Source organism: Pseudorasbora parva, chromosome 11, assembly GCF_024679245.1.
Source record: "Pseudorasbora parva isolate DD20220531a chromosome 11, ASM2467924v1, whole genome shotgun sequence".
Taxonomy (NCBI): Eukaryota; Metazoa; Chordata; class Actinopteri; order Cypriniformes; family Gobionidae; genus Pseudorasbora; species Pseudorasbora parva.
Window position 1 is genome coordinate 6,268,313 of NC_090182.1, and position 21,280 is coordinate 6,289,592.

General features: G+C 38.6%; 1 protein-coding gene across 4 annotated transcripts in view; it reads right to left on the reverse strand.

Annotated features, from left to right (window-relative positions):
• The window catches only part of frmpd3 (FERM and PDZ domain containing 3), a 407,976-nt gene that overhangs the window by 220,847 nt on the left and 165,849 nt on the right, over nt 1-21,280 (reverse strand). For all 4 annotated transcript variants that reach the window (XM_067456884.1, XM_067456881.1, XM_067456882.1 and 1 more), the window contains exon 2: nt 2,893-2,977. The gene's annotated coding sequence lies outside the window, so the exon portion shown is untranslated. The remainder of the gene's footprint in view (nt 1-2,892; nt 2,978-21,280) is intronic.

Sequence of the window (21,280 nt, forward strand, 5' to 3'; positions counted from 1 at the left end):
ATAAAACTCCGGACGAGTTTTCTTGTGTGGGTCCGTTTTTAGCGCACCTTGACTATCGTACAGTCTGACATTAATATCTTACATTGTGACATGGCTTGTTTAGGTGTGTTTGATTAGGGTTGAAGCAAAACTATGCAGGACTGTGGCTCTCCAGGACCGATGTTCGCCACGCCACCCCTGTACTGTGATTGCTGACAGTGTACATTTTTAGTTTTGAGCCAGCCTTGAGACAGAGTGAAAAGTTCTGCAAATGTCCAAACATGCTTCAGAATTCAAGTTTACGAACACCAAGGTGGATGAACAAGTTATTTTTCAATGGAATAAGAGCACGTCATTGTTAAACAATACCACCAACCACAACAGAAGAGGCCTGTGGGGATACTGAACCATGTACAATAAACATGCATTTTCATTAGTGTGTTTGTATATAGATGAATACTTTATAAAATCAAGAGAGAACACACCTGTTGTTTTGATGAAAGCATTTACTTTTAAAAAATGCACTGTCAGAAAAAAATTATACAATGCTTCATTATGCAGTAAAGTTGAACTTTTTGTTCAGTTAGCTGTGTTAATTGTTTTGAGAGCTGTGATTGAGCAATTGAGAAAAACTCTATAATGCTTCTGATTACACTTTATTTCAGTAGTCCACTTTAGACATTATACTAACTATAAGGAACAGCAACAACTCTCTTTAGAGAATAAGTAGACTGTTAGGTTAGGGATTATTGAGTTAATAGAATAAGTTGACATGTTGTTGAAAATGTACTTATAGTCATAGAACGTCTTTTGGGGAGCATCAAAATAAAGTGTTAGCGACAGTGAACTAATATACAAGTAACTTTGCAATTAAAAGTCAACAATAAGGCATTTCAGAATGTTTTTAAACAGTGTACTTCCGGGTGGCAGATCACGAGCGGCTTCTGCTGACAAAGTGAAGAGACCCAGGCGGCGACTGTAAACAGTTACATAGTTAAGAACATTTATTAAAGTTGAAACTATGATGAAAACGTTTTGTGTTTGGGGTTGCGCCATCAGATATACACCAAAAGGTGTAGGATTGTATTGATTTCCTTCAGAAAAAGGTAAATATATCCAGCAAAACCTGTGGGTGAGGAGGCTAAAGCGAGTGGACGTCGTCAAAAGTGGCGCAACAGAAAAGTATTCTCAAAACGGTCCATCTACAAAATCATAGCAGAGCATAATTATCTTCAGCAGGGGAAATGCGAGACTAATATTAGTAAACTTTAGATCTCTTTTAAAGATCGAACTCATTGCCAGTCACTGCCTGAAGTAAAAGGAAGAGACTGAACTTCTAGTGTCATGTAGGCTACTGATCGAATGTCAATGGAAGAAATAGGAAAAGCAAAACATAGTTGTCGGCTGATGGATGATTGATGCTTGTACCACACTGGCTTCATCATCACCAGGAGTTTAGTTTGAGTGAATGCCTAACGTTAGCAGAGTAGCGCTAGTCTACAGCACGCTATCCTTTTGACCATCAGAAGCTCACGTCTGTGCCATCTCCGACCCCGACCGAGCAACAGAAAACCATCATAACCTTTTTAGTTAGATAACAGGGAAACAGACCATCTACAATAGCCTAACATATTGTAAGTCAAACAGCAACAGTCACTAAAATAACTACTCAATGTAGGCTGAAGCTCATTTAAAAATTATAGTATTAGACTAGCGCTACATCTACTGGAGCAAGGTTAGGCATTTCATGTATTGCTATCGCCTGAATTAGTTAATCAGTTCCTCAATAATCATGTTAACTATGTCTGAATCCCAAGCAATTTACTAGCTTTGCCATAGGAACGCTTCGGCTTTTGCCACCCGGAAGAACGTTTATTACTGTGGTGACGTCATGGTGAATTGTCGTATAGTCATTATTGTTAGTACGTCTTAAGTCTCACAATTAATACCATGCTGGTGGGGGAGTGGTGGTTGCAACATATAGTTATATGCTTTTTTTGTCTGAAATGCTTAGTTTTCAAAAACGGTTGTCGTGTTAGTTAATACTGTATTGTCAACTGTTTGCTTTACTAATACTGTTGTTCTCACGGCATTGTGGTATTTTTTCCCCAAGGGTAACCCTGGCTGTAGGGAATAGGGATGGGTACCAAACTCTGCACTTTTAAGAGCACCGGCCGAATTATGTCGGTACTACACATCAGATTCACATTAAGTCATCAGTCAGTCCCTAATAACGGTACCTGAGAACGCATCTGGTGATAAAGACTAGTGTCTGTGAATATTAAACAGCAAAAAGACTTAAAAGATTTAAATATGAACCCTGCGTTTCTCTGTGTGAATAAATGGCACAAACATGCGGTTTCATTTGCCACACACACTGAATCGCACACAACAGTTATGCGTTTCCAGTTTCCATCTCTGCCGTCTCATATGAGGACATGAATGCATGAACTTTATCTCCAGAGCCACTCATGAACATTTTACCGTTTCATTTGAGAAAAACTATCTTATCATAAACACAGAAACACAAAGGTCTTAACGGCAACCTGTCAAAATTAGTTTGGTTTAATGTGACAGATATTACTATATTTTTTAAAGTAATCACAATTTTTCTTCCATGTTTTAATGTTAACAGTATAAAGCTCAGTTGTGCAGTATGTTTATTGATAACAATTGATTTGTTTAATTACATGATTAAATTCGTTGTTTTTTTAATTAATTAAATTAAGTAAGTAGCTAATAGCTTTTATTACTGTTAAATATTACAGTGAACAAACATCACAGATATTAGTCATTAGTCTCTCTATAGTTCATGGAACCAACTGGAAGTGCCAGCTAGCTCTTTTAATAATATCTGACTGAAAATCAGCAGAGAAGCATTGTTGATAATGATATCTGAGGGAAATGACTTACGATGTTTCTAGACAAGGTTCTGTGGATAGCTGGTGTGTTTTCCAGGGTCCGAGATCCTCAATACCTCTGCATAGGTAGAGAGCCACTGCAAAAATTAGAAGAAAAAAAAATTTCAGTCTTTAAAATAATCGCCAGGTATTTGTAGAAATAGTCGTAGCATACACCATTCCTATAATTGGGTAATGTTCTATAGAGCTGTCATGTGAATCTGATGGATGTAAATATCGACTCAACAAGTCACATCGATCAGACCACACAAATTTAATTAGTTCTAATTACATAAACTTTTATGATGAAGATCATGCTGCATGTCTCTCAGCATGAGAAACCTTTCCAGCTTTTAGTTTAAACCAGACCGGTTTACACACAGCACGAGTACACACATTAAACAGAATAACTCAATAAACATAAAATACCGTAAACATAAACCTTTTAAAACATATGCACTTTGGCAACAGTGGGCTTTCATACACACACACACACACACACACACACACACACACACACACACACACACACACACACACACACACACACACACATGTCGTGTTTCCATGTTTTATGGGGACTTTCCATAGGCGTAATGGATTTCATACTGTACAAACTGGACATCTTATCCCCTTACACTGCCCCTACCCCTAAACCTACCCATCACAGGAAACATTCTGCATTTTTACTTTCTCAAAAAAACTCCTTCTGTGTGATTTATAAGATGTTTTCCTCATGGGGACCTAAAAATCTCCCCACAAGGACAAGGATTTCGGATATTGCCATCTTTGTGGGGACATTTTGTCCCCACAACGTAGGGATTACCAGGTCACACACACACACACACACACACACACACACACACACACACACACACACACACACACACACACACACACACACACACACACACACACACACACACACACACACACACACACAGGGGAAAATTATATCATACAAATTAGTTAAAATACTAATTCTATTTCGTTTGAGTTCACGATAATATGGATAGTGAGGACTGCAACAAGTAATCGATAGTAATCGTTAAAGAAAATAATCAGCAACAAATTGCACACGAAAACATCCGCCAGTCACTTTACAGTCGTTTAATGAATTTCTATGGGCAAACGCATCTGAATTATAGCAGCAGACAGACTGAGCTGATATGGGACAAAAAGTGCAGGAACCAAGTTGTTCTAAACAAACTTCTAGCCATATATGCATCGGTTTGCTAAGCTGAACGGTCAATCAGAGCAATCTCTCTCACTGACGGCTCTGACGCTGATTCAACAAGCTCAATCAGCTGAAATGATTTCCGATTAATATCGTGAACATGCTTATTGCTCATGGCTTATCTGGGTATTGGCAACATGATCGTTTAAGTCATCTGGGTAAGGCCAACAACAGTAATTGCAACATGCTTGTTGCCTTAAAGGTGCACTATGCAGCTTTCGTCCACTGGAGGGCGCCTATTCTAAACAAATCGTAGTTTGATGACGCAAAGTGTGAGCGCAGCATCTTGGGAGATGTGGTCTTCTCATCAGAGCCGGTGAAAAATAGGACTCGGGCAGAAATCATGTTCATGCATGCGGTTATTAACATTACTGTAGTCTAAAGCAGAGCAGGACCGAGTGTTGTGGACCTGAGCACAGCTGGATTGTTAAACAAATACCCGCCTCGCGAATACCGGGACTTTTATTCTGACGGGACGGGACACAGTCGCCGGGCGCCTGCACAGATCCGCTCTTCCGGTTATGATTTTGAGGTAATGCAGCTCTGTTTATCATATTAGATACATTTAAGTGTGTTCAAAACGATGTTATGACTTTACTCCGTGCGTTCACTTGTTCACATGTCTAAAAGTAAAGCGCTCCTGCGAAATAAAAGCCGAAACCGAGGGTAACGCAGATATGACGCGATTGACAGGCGACTTCCTCAAATGCAATGCTGAAACGTCCCCGTCCTTAGTTAAAATAGCAATTTTCTTACAATTTACAAATAGTTAGAAACTTCTGGGATATTGTAGGTACTCAACTGTACAAGATATATAACACCGGCCTAGTGGTTTTTGGATATTTTACTGCAAAAATACTACATAGTTCACCTTTAAAGTGTTAGTTCACCCAAAAAGAAAAATTAAACCATGATTTACTCACTGCTCCACATGGCTCCGGGGGTTAATAAAGGCTTTCTGAAGATAAATATCAATATTTAAAACTTAGACTAAAATAACTAGCTTCCGGCGGTCAGTGGTACACATGTCGACTTGTGCTACATATGCTTGTGCCGTGTGGAGCAGTTTTAAGATGGACAGATGCACTTTTATGGACTTCATAAATGACACAACCATTTACTGCCATTATAAAGCTTAGAAGAGCCAGGAATTTTTTAATATAACTCTTTTAAATTTTATTCGTCTGAAAGAAGAATGTCACACACAGGATGACTTGAGGGTGAGTAAATCATGGGGTTTTGGGGGAACTAACCCTTTAAGCTCATTGAGATGACTGCATTTATAGGGGCATGTAGCTCTTCAACAGTAGAGCCCTCCTTTACTGATACTCTCCTCTTGAAAGGTGCATGCTTCCCTCAATCTCTACTATTTCAGACGGACATGCTGCTCTTTTCTGAAATCCAGCATCAGGGCATGAATTATATCCATATCTGGGTGGGTTTTGGCAAAAAAAAAAGCACTCAGACTTTCACTGTTAGTTTGTAGGCTAGTTGTTGACATGTGGTTTTGTTTTGGGGGGTAATCGCTGCGATTTCTGCTCTCATCCATGCTAGGCTTCATGAAAGGGCTGGGAGTTCCTGCTCAGAAAAGAACCATACCACCAATCCAAACTGTAAGCTAACTGTCAATCATTTTTGATGATAGTGTTCCTGACAGTAGTAGGCTAAATCTCTGCAACGCTTTAACGTAATGAGGCAGAGGTTGGTACAAATCATCATAAGAATGATCTGAGGATGTTTGTCAAACAATCTGAGCAGTTACGCCTTAACCGTTTAACCAAAATCCCAAGATTAGTCTCTTTAGATTTGGTGGCATATACATAGTTGAACGATACCCCATGTTGGCCATTTTGGGTGTCGTCCATAATGAATCTGTTATAATATGCTATCTCGTTTCTTCGGCACGATGCCTTGAATGTACTCCAAAAAAATTGGCACAGTGGCACTTTGTTGTAGTCAAACATTATAATTATTAACAAGTAATTTTTTAAATGATACATTTTGATTAATTGTATCTATCATAATGATAGATTCCTTGAGTCATACTGAGAACAATGATACCATTTATGCCATAGTTAGTCTAACTTACTGTCCCCCATTTTAAATAGATTTTTCGTTTAATTTTTTTATTCATGTTTTTCGAATTGTAACCAAATTCGATTCAGATCATCCTCAAACCACGCTGGCAAAAGTGATGGATTTTTTTTTAGGCACCGGTTATTTACAACAAGTGAAAATAACATTTTATTAGCAATATATGATATACACTATGTGTAATAGCTGTAGATGATATTTACAGAGTATATATATAGAAATTATAAAAGTTTGGAAACTTTTGGTTTTGAAAATGTATTGTTTTAAAAAAAAAAAAGTATCTTCTGCTCACCAAGGCTGCATTTATTTGATCAAAAATACAGCTAAACAGTATTATTGTGAAATATTTTTACAGTTAAAAATAACTTTTATAATTTAATATATTCTAAAATGCAATTTATTTATGCGATTCAAAACTTTCAGCTGAATTATTCCAGTCTTCAGTGTCACATGATCCTTCAGAAATCATTGTAATATGATTTGCTCCTCAAGAATTATTTATGATTATTATCAATGTTGAAAACAGTTTTTTTTTCAGGATTATTTAATTAATAGAAAGTTCAAAAGAACAGCATTTATCTGAAATATAAAGCTTTTTCAACTTTATAAATGTCTATACCGTCACTTAATTAATTTTTAAGGCATCCTTGCTGAATAAATGTATTCCTTTCTTTGTTTACCCACCCCCTACCCCCGGTAGTACAATGTTACTAAAGTTTTCTATTTCAGATGAATACTGTTTTGTTTTGTTTTTTTACTTTCTATTAATTAAATAATCCTAAAAGTGTTTTCAACATTGATAATAACCATATGTTTGTTGAGGAGGAAATAATCATATTATAATGATTTCTGAAGGATCATGTGACACTGAAGACTGGAGTAATGATGCTGAAAACACAGCTTTAAATCACAGAATAAATTACACTTTACTATATTCAAATAGAAAACAGTTACTTTACATTTTAATAATATTTCACAATATTACAGTCAACATTACTTTTTTTTTTTTTTTTTTTTTTTTTAAGAAAATAAATGCAGCTTTGGTGAAGATATTATTTCAAAAACAATCAGTTTATGCTCTCTTCCCCACCCTTCTCATGTGGTGCTGAATAGATTTCAGCAGTAAAGAGAGAAAGCATCCATGATGGTGGTTTTTCTCCATTTACCTGACATTTTATAGTGCTGCTTGTTCATCCACGGACAACCGAACCGATGCTTCAACCACCAAAGGCATAACTCATGTGACGTGATGATGCTTGATTTGTGAAATGATCAAGTGACGTGTCAACTCACGTGCAGCGGTTGTTGCCAAGTGAATTCGTTACCGGGGATCAATACCCACTAATAAACCGTTCCATTTTATTTTTTCTTTGGCTCTTTTATATTGTTTCGCGGCCGCGGTACTTTTTAATTGTAGCCCAGAAAACTGCAACCCGCGGCTCCGTAATTTTTCCCGCAACTCCTTTTTTAAAATAGCCCAATTGTGCGGGAAAACCGCGACCCTGGCAACTATGGACGCAGGGATAGACAGTAAAAACAAATAGGCATGAAACCGTTTGGCGGACGCGCGGACCTCACGTGAGTCAAATCGTGTTGCCAGTCAAGACTAATCTATCGATCATTGTTGAATGCCGAATTCAAGAATTATCACTTTTGTACATTGTGGCAATTATATATATTTAAAAATGATTCAATAATATAGAATTAAAATAATATATATATATATATATATATATATATATATATATATATATATATATATATATATATATATATATATATATATATATATATATATATATATATATATATAAGAAATAAAGAGGACAGTGGGCAAAATATTCTTACAATATGTACAGATAATGTCATTGTATGGGTGAAACTAGAACAAATGGGGAACACTCATTCTTAACAGATTTTTAAAATAAAACTATTTTAAAATATTGATTATATTTTGAAGATATTGGTTTATACACTAATAGTAGATGAAAGATAGGGGAAAGCGGGACACAAAAACAACGCTTTTTGACTGTCTCAGTTTGTGAAAATGTTGCTAGAGTAGCATTAAAGAACCATCTCAACTCTTAAATAATAGATATAAGAATAAAATAATATCAGATTTGACTTATTTTAAATGAACACAAAAAAAGAGAGGAAAAATAAACAGATAAATAAAGTGTACTTTTGCTACATGGTTAAATAAAGGGTCAGTGATATCCTCCAAATAATGTATATATATTTGTTTATGTTTTATTTTTATTTTGACGCAATGCTTTCTCTAAATAACACTAATATGGCATCTAGTAATTACACTAAGTTTCGTCATTTTGGCATGTGTGGAAAGTGTTAAACCATGTGTGTAACTAACTAACCCTGCATGCGTTCTCCCCTACACGGTCAAAATGAACACAAAGGAATGTTTTTCCTGATAACCTTCAACACTGAAGACACACAGACAACGTATTTTTCTATATTTTTCTCAAAATTGTATGATGAAATTGAGAAAGTCAGTACATTTCTTTTTAATTATTTAAAGACAAATATTTCTAAATTGGGCTCAAGGTTGTACACATTTGGCACAAAGGCTGGGTAAAAAGTGATCATTCCAGAAAGAAAGAAAAAAATGGTGCAACAGGAGTAGTGTTTGGTTTGATTTGATCTAAATTGGGTCCTAAAGCATTGGTGTTACACAGTCAATCTTAAAGGCTAATGCATGCAACAGTTCCATTAGATAGGGATGTATAGATACAACAGGATATATAAGATCTGACAATACCTCTTGGAAAGGAGTAGAGGGAATGGGATCATTAGGGCTTCTTTCACATTGCATAAAAAGCTGGAGAATATTGTACTTGTAGCTTTTGGAGAATAATGACCACTTTTTTTTTTTTGAAGTGCGTTAAGTCATTAGCAAAGACTGTGGATGGCAGAGTAGGTGGATGAGGCAAGAGAAAGTTGAAAAGGCTTGTGTGGGCTGATGATCATACTAGTGTTGATTCTAGAATGGAAGAATGACATCTTTTTTTTTTTTTTTTGATATCTGAATACGGTTTTCTGTCCTGTTATCCGTACGCCAATTTCTGCCAAATACAGGAAATATGTCATGTAGTGTAGACATGTAGTCAATCATAAAGAGAGAGATGTGTGAGTATTGGGTCAGACCCCGAGTCCTCTGAGCTCCCCAGAGAGTTTCTCTGTCACAGTGAGTGTTGTTTCCTTCATCTGTAATGTTCATTGCTGTTCCTTATTAAACAATTTGCTTCAAAACAACACCCACAGATGTGCACAGCATATAAAGCGAAGCATTAGTGATGAAAGAGTTGTGATAGAAACAGAAGCCACACATATGAGATATAGGTGAAATTATCATAATGAAAGAATCTCTACTATTTTGCTAATTAACAGTGCAGTGTAACTTATAGACATGACAAACTATGAAATATAAACACTAATAAATAAAAAGACAATTGAGGTCAGAGTGCCTGTAATGTAGTGTACACACAATAAAGTGTGTTCCAGTTCGAGGGGAACTCTACATTTCATCTGATTTGATGACGTTATGGGGAAAGCATTGGCGTGATCGTGTCTAAAGCATGTGCGCAACTATTCAAATTTTGATTGGCGCAATGTAGTTAAGGATACCCACAACAAAGCAGTGTTAGCTTCTGTTTCTTCAGCGAGCGCTTTGTGTAACATCTTATTTCGTGTTTGTTTGTCACAATAAAGAAAAAAGAATAAGCAGCATTTAAAGGGTTAGTTCAGCCAAAAATGAAAATTATACCATTAATGACTCGTCCTAATGTCGTTCCACACCCGTAAGACCTCCGTTCATCTTCACACACAGTTTTGAGATATTTTAGATTTAGTCCGAGAGTCTATGCAAGTGTATGCACACTATACTGTCCATATCCAGAAAGGGAATAAAAACATCATCACAGTAGTCCATATGAGACATCAGTGGGTTAATCTCTTGAAGCATCGAAAATACATTTTGGCACAAAAATAACAACTACGACTTTATTCAGCATTGTCTTCTCTTCCAGGTTTGTTTTCAATCCGCCTTCGCGACTATGCAGTGACGCTGCTGACGTGTTATCTTGTGCTCCCGTGTATTCGGGTTCAAATAAATATGGCTGAGCAAAAAAATGCAAGTGTTCCTCTGTGTCGAAATCCTTATGACATGTTTGAGATGGTTGTCTGAGACTCCACACCAGATAACACGTCAGCAGCGTCACTGCGGAGTCGCGAATGCGGATTGAAAACAGACCCGGAAGAGAAGACAATGCTGAATAAAGTCTTAGTTTTTGGTAGCCTGACGTGGTCATACTCAATTCTAGTCAGAATATGAGTCTGAAACCGCTCCATTGGGATGTGATTATGAGGCGTGTTTCAACCGAACCAGGAAAGACATCAATTGAACAGACCTTTGTAGGTCTATCCAATTGATGTCTTTCCCAATGGAGCCCAATGGAGCAAACCAATCAGAGCAACGAAGCGACGCATTGTCAAATGTCAACAGACAGAGCTCAAATGCAATGTGTTGCCAAGTCCGCGTTTCTTTCCGCGGTTATGTATGTCCAAGGGTTGAAGCGACTATTATGTGATATATAGACTCATGAGTGCGAATTTTAGCAGGCAATCTTGCCAAAATAACAATTTTACCCCCCAAACACCATTTTTCCCACGGAGAACCCCACGAGAAACTATTGTTTAGGGCTAGTAGTTGGCGGGTTTTGTTGTAAAAACTTGGCAACCCTGTCTGCACACGCGCTGGAATAAACGATCTTTGCCGGGGTTGTAAAAAAATTAAATAATTTATTGATACACAGAGTACTTACCCAACATGATCATCATTTCTGAGAGAAATTAGGAAGGTGAATGCAGATACAAACAAGCTCTCCATTTAGGTTCCGAGTAAATATAATCCAAGCCCCTTTGATGACGTGATGAATATGTTACTGTGGATCCTCTGTCCGTCATCGTCTAAAGCCCGCCCTGATGATTTCATTGGTCCGAACAGTTTCTGTTCGGAGATAATTACTCCTCTATGGAGCAATGCCAGACCGAATTGCCAGACCTAAAAATGTTGTGGGCGGGGCTAAATTCGGCTGGCATCCAGGCTAAGTTTTTGGTATTTTTGGACCAAAATGTATTTTCGATGCTTTAAGAGATTCTAATTAACCCACTGATGTAACATTTGGACTACTTTGATGATGTTTTTATTCCCTTTCTGGACATGGACAGTATACCGTACATACTTTTTCAATGGAGGGACAGAAAGCTCTAGGACTTTGGAAGCTCTTGGACGAAATAAACGTTGGTCTTACAGTGTGGAACGACATTAGGGTGAGTCATTTAATGACAATTTTCATTTTTGGGTGAACTAACCCTTTAATATCTGTGTGTCTCCTTGCCCGCTGCAACATTATAGAAGGTGACACACATAATCTGTGTGTGGTCCGCTTGGGAGTGGAACATGCACAGTCAGCTCTTAAGGGGCCCGGCTGTGTTCCTTCATGAAATGAACCAATGTCCTGACATGCACTATCGGGAGTTTTAGCTCCGCTCCTGTTGCCTCCTGTAAAATCTTATGCAATAAAGAATCAAGTGGTTTCGATGTCACGTTTGCTGAGGCAAGGCATGAACTACAGGTCCGCAATAAAATAATAATAATAATAATGCGGAGGAACCTATGAGCTGACAGGAGATTCCCTCTTTTCTCTCTCTCTCTCTCTCTCTCTCTCTCTCTCTCTCTCTCTCTCTCTGACTGCATGCTATAGATGGCCATAGTAATACAGTTGTGGCGAGGTAAACAAGCGAGAGACATGGAAGGAGCGAGTGAGACGGGACGTGATTGAGCGTCACCTGCGAGTTACCGGTCTCGAGTCCTCTCATGAGGGAGCTCGGAGGCATTTAAGGACGAGCGACACCAGTCAAGGACGAGAGAGGACCAGGCCTGGACTGTATGTTGAGTTTTGTTATGTGTGTGCGGGCAGTCGTCCGTGAGAGGCTGCCCGCGGTTTACTTTCGTTTTGTTTATTTAATAAAAGTTGTTGAATGTTCGCCGGTTCCCTCCCGCCTCCTTCCTTCCGATCTACGAACGTTATTACAACAGTATTTGTTAGTGCAGATTCACTTGTCTGGTCGATTATGGTTGCATTTAATTCTGAGGAAATAAATGGTTGTATAGTCATCAGGATGTCTATCTAAAAATTAGGGAGGCTGGTCTGCCAAACCCGCCACCTTTGATATTTGTGGGTGCAGTGGTTTCCAGAGAACTTTTGGCCCAGTCTCCTCCTGTAATAGGTTGTGCAACCTATTACCAAATATTACCTATAACCAAATTACTTAGCATGCAAAAGATGGCACTTTGGAGAGAATTATATCTCTTTAAGGTAAAAGTCCTGATGCTTTAGGGCTCAGGATGTCAGGGGTGAGCTCCTCCGAGGCAAACTGGCTCACACCAGGCCTAAGTAAGCCCCTTATCAATCTGCCAACCCTGCTACCTGTTCCTTCCACTTCAGGGCATCAAGCTTATTTCTCAGAATACACCAGAGGTCAGTCTCAGGAGATTGATTCCCTGATTCACTTTTTGGAAGAATGGAAACTTCTGCTAGATGTGTATCAATTGGTCTTGCAAACTATAGAAAAGGGGTAGAGAATTTTGTTTGGTTCCCATCCGCCATGATTCAATGACATTCTTTTCTCATAAATAGGCCCTTAGCAGACTCAGATCCTGGAACAGGAATACCAATTCAGCCCGTTCTGGTATGACCTGAGTGTGGTGTATGGACCTTATATCTCTCCTTGGGATTTTAACATCAGGACCTTTTGTTGCAGGCCGAGGGCACAATTTATCACCCCTGGCCGGAGATGTGGAAGTTATGGGTTTGGCCCCCGAGGGGGATCAACTCTTAAACTATGGTCTCTCAACTCAGGTTTTTGAGACCATCTTAAACTCTAGGGTTTCCTCCATGAAAAAAACTGTACACTTTAAAGTGGATAGTATTCACTTTATGGTGCAAATAACACTATTTGGACTCAGTTAACGGCCCAGTGGCTTCAATGTTGGAGTTCCTTAATGATAGTTTTTCTGCCAGTCTATCCCCCTCCATGCTTAGGGTTTACGTAGAAGACATAACTGCTTTCCACACACCATTAGGCGATGGTCCTTTGGGGAGACACCATTTGGTAACTCATGGCTCATACAAGAGTTCCGTCCTAGGATTTGGCTGTGGTTCTCTGGCGCCCTTCGAGCCTATGGACTCCATCTCGGAAACCCTTGGGATTTCTTTTCTGCTTGCTATTACTTTCCTCAAGAGAGTGGGAGATTTCCAAGCCCTGTGAGTTGCCTCTTCCTGCCTAAAAGTTGCTCCTGGTGGGATCAAATCGATTCTTCACCCCAGTTCCATCTAAAATTGCACATCCAGTTACTTTGCAGGCATTTAATGCTTCTCCATGAAGTCGGCGGACTAAGAGAATTTAAACATGCTCTACCCTGTAAACCAGTGTTACGTCCACCGGACTGCCTAGTGGTCTAAGACGGACCAGCTGCTGGTATGCTTTGGTTCACCGAGGCGCGGTTCACCCAGCTTCCAAGCAGTCAATAAGCAAGTAAATTGTTAAGACTTTCTCTATAGCGTATGAGGCGCACAACCTGCTTTCGCTTATAGTTGTGAGGGCCAACTCCACTAGGAGTATGGTGGCACAAAGGCTTTAAGGTCAGGAGTTTCCCTCCAAAAAGTGTGTGAGGTGGCAAGCCCCTCCACACACATTTGTCAGATTTTATGGCCTGTATATATATATATTTATATATATATTTTATATGAATTGGAATAGTTGCACACCTGCTTCAGACGTGATCATGCCTAGGCGTTCCTCATAGATTCATCAAACCAGGCGCAGCATCTTGTTTCCTTCAAGATGATTGAACATAATTACAGTCATAACCTGAGACTTTCTTCTTGTTAATGGTTTCAGGTTACTGTCCCAACACTGAGTAATCCCACTTGTTTACCCTTTCCTGACTTGTTTTCCAAATAGGCCCTTAATAGCACTTGCGGTCTTGTGGCCTTTACTTGCAGATGTCTGTTCATGAGACCATAGGGTGTCACCGATGTGATTTTGTTTAATCTCTGCAATTCTTGTTCCTTAATTTTTCTTATTTGTGCTAGTTCTAGACCATCAATGCACAAGTCATTTCAGAAATACTTATGCTGAGCAAACATCACACATTTGATATGTGCATATTTACTCATCATTAATCTATAGAATGGCATAGCATTTTTTAAAACTAGCAAATTCACTCATTAAGATATATCTTACTGAGAGGAGTGACAACATGTCAGGCACTCACACTCTAATGGGGGCCGTTTCTTTCACATCTTTTCTCTAATGTGACATTGCAAACTTCAAAGCTGCCTTCATCTCACTTTTATTTAAAAAAGGAAGAAGCACAGCACTGATGCCATGGACATATTAATTAATACAAGAGCAAAAACAGTCCTGCTGCTCAGGAACATGAAGCCTATTTGAGGTTTCTGGTTTTGAGGGCCCTCTGATCACAGTCTGGCCATGTTAAGTGTTTTGACATGTTAAGTGTTTTGGCTTTAGTGCTCCCAGGGCAATGATGGACCCAGTGAGTATTTGGAGCTTACTTCTGTGTGTTCATGTGCAATAAAATCTGAAACCTGAACAACAAAAGGAAGAGGAGGTCATGTTTACTATCCATGAACAGCCTGATCTCCGAACCAGTGAAATGTGACAGAAACAATCTCCTCCTGCAAATGGAAAAAAATTGCTCTTTCTTTCCATGTTCCACTCCTCTGGGCATTGTTATAACCAGTCACAACATGTTTAAAACCGCTTTCTTTGTTAAAACATGAACTAGTTCAGTCATGAAACTCTGGATTGGTGCAGGTTCATAGGTCCTTTACCTGCAATCTGCCAGTTAACAAATAATTTACTGCATGACACAAGATGATTGACCTCTGTTTTTTTTTTTTTGTTTGTTTTTTTAGATAGTGAGATTGCATGCTTAACATTTAAAAAGTCTGGTTCAGTGTCTGCTGGTAGTTTGTGTCTGTGCCATGTTATTTTTCAGGTGCCTGCCTACTGTATAAACCATAGGTTTCCAAACTCTGTCCTGGAGGGTGTAGACTTAAAAATTAAGCTTTTTCCCCGTGGTAGTTTAATTCACAGGACCGGACACCAGTTATTTTGCCAAGAGATTTATTTTATATAATTTTATATCAGACATAGGAGAGAAAGGCAATTTTCCTAGGAGATGATCTTCATTCCAGCTTTCTCTGTCCTCCTGGACACCCAGTTTGGATTTTATAGGTTGCTCAGACAGAGAAATCAATTGTATTACTAGATAAACAGGTTGTTTGCGCTATACCTCGTGCTTTCACGCGGCATAATATACCCTAGAACATATGCATAGAGAAACTTGTTGTTCATTGTTCAAAATATGTCTTATACAGAACTTGTGACATGTGTCATATGCATTGGTAGGAAAACAACATCATGCTACACAATACTTCCTTACAGAGAATTACAGTCACATGTGCATAATTGGAAAACTTATGCTACATATTCCTGTATTCAAAATTATCTCCTCTCCATGTCCTTCACACTCCTGTGCTCAGGCTCATTCTGACTAAATAATAATGATTATACAAATGATAATGAATATTAGTAAAGAATAATAATACAAATACATGATATTAACTGATTATACATACTAATAATACAAAATAATATTAAACAGTAAAATTTCGATCTACATCTCCCTTCTTCTGGAACTACGGCCGTCCGTTCCACACCATCACCCAGGTAGCCAACCTATTGAAGTGATAGCGAGAAAGAAGAATAGCAGACGAAGAAATAAACAAGGACAGAAGAACAGAAATGGAAAAAAACAAAAAGAAACAAAGAACCCAAACCCATGTTATGTTCCCGAGATATGTGTCATTTAACGTCTATGTGTATGCATTTAATAGGAACCCCAATCTTCTAAGAAAGTAAAAACTAATGAATCTTCACCAGTGCCTGGACTCGTTCGGGCCCTGAACTCCTCCAGTTCCTGGTCAAAATAACAAACAAACATAAACGTTGATGTTAAAGAATTCCTATCCCTTGGGGTTGTGAATCAGTAAGCAGATGTTGATTGTTTGTGAGGTTATATTCTGTAAGCAGTGTAGTGTGTAAAATTTGACTCTGAATTTCCTATTCTCTGTTTTATCCACATGGTTAGAAATAACCAATCTAACAGGTTTGGTACTTTTCCTTCTAGTAACACATTTTATGAGTTGTATCACTAACAGAAACACAAAAACTCCAACCGTAATCAGAACTATCCATTCCGACCAGGATAAATTCCCCGGAATTTGTGCTAATTTCTTCTCAGACAACAATTTAGCTACTCCATTCGCTACAATAACATGACCCATTGCTTGAATTCCCTCTTCTTGAGCTGCTTTAACACTCTCCTTAACTCTTTTAACCATTTCAAAGAGTTCATAATTCCTTTCCTCTACTAAATCATTATTCCACCATTGTGGGTCTAAGTTCAACAATTGCACATGTGGAACATGGATTCCACCCAATTGAAGAGGATAGAGAATCTCAACGCAAAATGGATCAGGAGGAATTGGACACAACTTCCCTCCATATATCATAGTCTCACTTATTCCATCATGTAATATACACCACTGTGCTTCTGACACCTGCCATGCACCTGTGGCTTGATCTAAAGGAACTACTTCCCAAACTGCAGATCCATTCAGGGATAGACTAAACATTGTAGAACACGAGCAAATTACCCACTCATGTTCCTCAACACAACAGTCTATGGTAGAAATCATTGGTGTTTCGCCTTCAGCCCAATATCCATTTTTCCCTAATCTGATAACAGAGTTTCCTTGTCTAACGCCCATTGATTGGAATTGTCTCACTGTCATTATATTGCGCTGTCCATATTGAGGCCATACCAAAAATAAAGGTAATGTACCGGAACCTGACAAAGAGTCTTCATCGATAGCAATTTTGACTAATGGAATATGTTTAGCAGAAGTCAAATTGAGTTGATTACCAAATACCACTAACAAAGATTCCACTATTCGTTCAGGAACTTTACCCATTCGAATAACTTGAACATCCTCTACCATTTGATCCTTTAAATTCTGAGCTAGGAATAAACATGCTGCACGATGTGTCTCAAAATTAGATGATTTTACTAATGCATCTGCCAATTCCTTTGCTGCATCGTTAAGATGTTGACCTGCTGCTATGATATGTAAAGAACCTTTAAGAGCTTCAGTGAGTCCTTTTCCTGTCATTTTTCCCACCCACTGAGTGTATTCACTTAATTGATTCATTTGCGCAGTATTACTTATTGAATTGACAGAACCAAATACCCCCGCTACGTCTCCCCATATACTCCTAGGTTTACGACTTCGACTATTCAATGGATCTTTAGAGGTATAATATTTTACTTCTTTTTCCAACCATTTCCTTATTTGTGTGAAATTTCCACAATATGACTGATCATAAACGGTAAGAAGGGATATCAAATTATAATTGATACGTTGTCTCACCATATGGGCTTCATTTATCAAGGTTTTGGTTTCTTTTGCTAACAAGATACCATGAGCTGGTGCAATATTTGTAGTTGGGCATGTTTTAGCTTTATTTGTTTTTTCAGCAGAAAGATAAAAACACCGTCCAATTTCCCCAGTTTCTAGTTCAGTCTCACAATATTCATTCTCATCTTCTGAATGCCATACTCTTACATAATTTCCCTTGAATCTTGTCGTTCTTGAGGCAGTATCCCTTAGGAATCCTTCACATGGCAACACTATGGGATAAATACACCCTAAAGCCAAAGAATCCCATATTGTAAGCATGTGAGTACGGTTCAAAATGAAGTTAATTTCCACATTAGTAGAAGTTATGAGGTCTAACCCCACAATTTCACATTGTTCTCTTGAACAAATTTCTCGTCGTTGACCACTACTAGAATATCCCCCGTCTTTCACTGGCCAGATTACTCTGCTGTGGTAACATTGATGGTGATAGTTACATCCACCATAGATGTCCTTACGATATTTAGCAAGATCTTTATCATTACTTGGCACCCAATCCCATAATCCCCATTTGGAAATAAAGGGTAAAGTAAAATGTTGGCCAGATTTCAGAGTTGTATTCCGAGTGACTCCTTGAACTCGAGGAGTCCATAAAGCTTGGCTTCCTTGGTAAATGCCAAGTAAAATTAAAAACAAGCATACCATCATCGTTGTGTATCGAGAATAACTTGCAACCATCTCTAATCAATGTCAATGGGAATGATCCCTGAAATGGAAGCAGAAAATAATTAAACATCACTCCTTTGTTCCCAATCTTTAAAGCTAATGGATGTATATTGCTCAATTTCAGGCCATAAGTCATCATTATCATTTGGTTCATTCACTAAACAAGGTTTAACTTGTGACCAGTGATACCATCTATCTAAACAAGGTTTAACTTGTGACCAGTGATACCATCTATCTGTCCCTACACCCTTCCCTTTAAGGCAAACACTTGTATCTGTAGTTAAGAGTATCTCATATGGTCCCTCCCACCTAGGTTCTAAACCTTTCCTAGCAATACGTTTGACCATAACAAAACTGCCTAACTCGGGAATGTGTGGAATGTCAGTAGTGGTGTGTTTTTCATCCCATTGCTTGTTATTGTCTTTGATAGAAGTGAGTTCCTGTCAGTTGTCTAGGTACCCTTCACTAGGTGACAAAGGTCCTGTGAAATCAATTTGGAGATTTGTCCATGGCCCTGTGGGTCTTGGTGCATGTGACATTCGCACCTTTACAGGTTTTCCCACATTTGCTTTCATGCAGATCAAGCATCTCCTGCAATAATCATCAATGTCTCTCATCATCCGTGGCCACCACCATGTCTCGCTGATTTGAGCTTTCATTGCTTTTGCTCCAGCATGCACTTTTCCATGATATAGCTGCATTAGTTCTCTTCTTGTGCCGACCGGCATCACCACTTGTCCTGTTGGAATTCTCCAGATACCCTGATCATCTTCTTTCGCTCCTGATTTTATCCATTGTTCTTTCTCTTCATCTGTCTCTGTTTGATATGACAAAAGATGGAGTTCAGGATTGTCTTTCCTGTTTTCTCGAACCAAGATGACAGGAGTAGGAGGGAGTAAAGCCGCTTCTCTGGCTGCTGCATCAGCTGCAGAATTTCCTTGGCTTTCCTTGGACTTGTCAGATTGATGTGATTTTACTTTGACCACGGCTGCTTCTCTTGGTAAGTGGCATGCTGCAATCAGGCGACGAATTATGGAAGCATGTTGTATTTCGCTCCCACTGCTAGTGATGAGTCCACGTCTTTTCCAAAGGGCAAGGTAGTCATGGACCACGCCGAAAGCATAACGACTATCTGTATAGATGTTAACTCGATCTCCTTCCGATAGTTCAAGAGCTTCTGTAAGTGCTGTGAGTTCAGCTGCTTGTGCTGAAAACTTCCCAGAAAGAGCTCCCTTCTTCACGACAGTTCCATCAGACTCCACAACTGCCCATCCAGTATGTCGTTTTCCATCAACGTAGTAACTGGATCCATCAACCCATAATTCTTTGTCTGGATTCTCAAGAGGGATTGGATTAACTGGTCCAAGGCTTTCTTCTTCCACCTGTTTTTCACACTTGTGTGGTATTAACTTGATAGAGTCTTTTTGTCTCTTAAACCAATTTAACTGCTCATCCATGGATGCATTAATATCAAGTCCTTTTTTCAAAAATTTAACTTGCTTCTTGTTCTTCTTTTCCAGATACCATGCAGAAATTGTTCTGCTGTTACAGTCACCTTCTGTCATTTTGCAAATTATTGGTCACTCTGTATCTGTGTCTCAGAACAGCAGGGCTTATGGTATGTCTGTGTGTGTGTGTGTGTGTGTGTGTGTGTGTGTGTGTGTGTGTGTGTGTGTGTCTCTCTCTCTCTCTCTCTCTTGTCTAAGCTATATATACTGTGTATGAGTGCGCGTGTGTGGAGAATGTGTGTGTTCTGCGGTGAGTGCTTCCCTGCTTCTCTCCCTTTCTCTCTTAAACACTCAGGGAACAAAAGAAAAGAGGGAAAAAGTTAAAAGAAAATTTCTCTTATATTTTCATATAGAAAACATATATTTTAGTTTCACTCAGATAAATTTCTTCCTTTAGGTTTTTTATTTTTTTATAAATTTTTTTAGTTTCTTTGTTCAGTTGAACTCAGATCAATTTCTCCTCCTCAAATACTGAACAGCTTCTGTCAAAATCAGAATGCCCGCAATTTCAGCTACTTCAGCATGTTTAAACGTTTTAGGATTCTCTATACACAGGACTCCCCTTTAGAGTCCAGATCCGCCACTTTAAACTGCTTTTAATCCAGCTTGACACCTTCCCCGTCTGTCTGTAACAGCACGGATCTTCAGTGTGTGAAATATTTTAGAGTCTACTTCCAGAGCAGAGTCGCCACATTTCACCACCTCGCAGTCATGTCAAGCTAATTGCTGAATCGCCTTATGGCTTATTCTCCCGAAAATTTGACTAAATGGTCTTTTAACCAAAGATCCACTTTTACCCCAGCTTCATTCAAATATTGTTTAAAGGTTCACTGATCTGAGCAACTTAAAAGTCCAAATCAAATCAAATTATTATTTTACTTTTACTATGTCTGACATATATTCATTGGCAATACAACTGGTATTTAAAATAACACAATTCTTTTTAGCAGTCTCAGTCAATGTCTATAATCATCAGGCAGACTTAGAACTATTTAGAAAGAAAAAAGTCTTACCTGATTGACAGACAAATGGCTGAAGATGCAATCCTGGTTTCGTGACGCCAAAATGTAGACTTAAAAATTAAGCTTTTTCCCCGTGGTAGTTTAATTCACAGGACCGGACACCAGTTATTTTGCCAAGAGATTTATTTTATATAATTTTATATCAGACATAGGAGAGAAAGGCAATTTTCCTAGGAGATGATCTTCATTCCAGCTTTCTCTGTCCTCCTGGACACCCAGTTTGGAT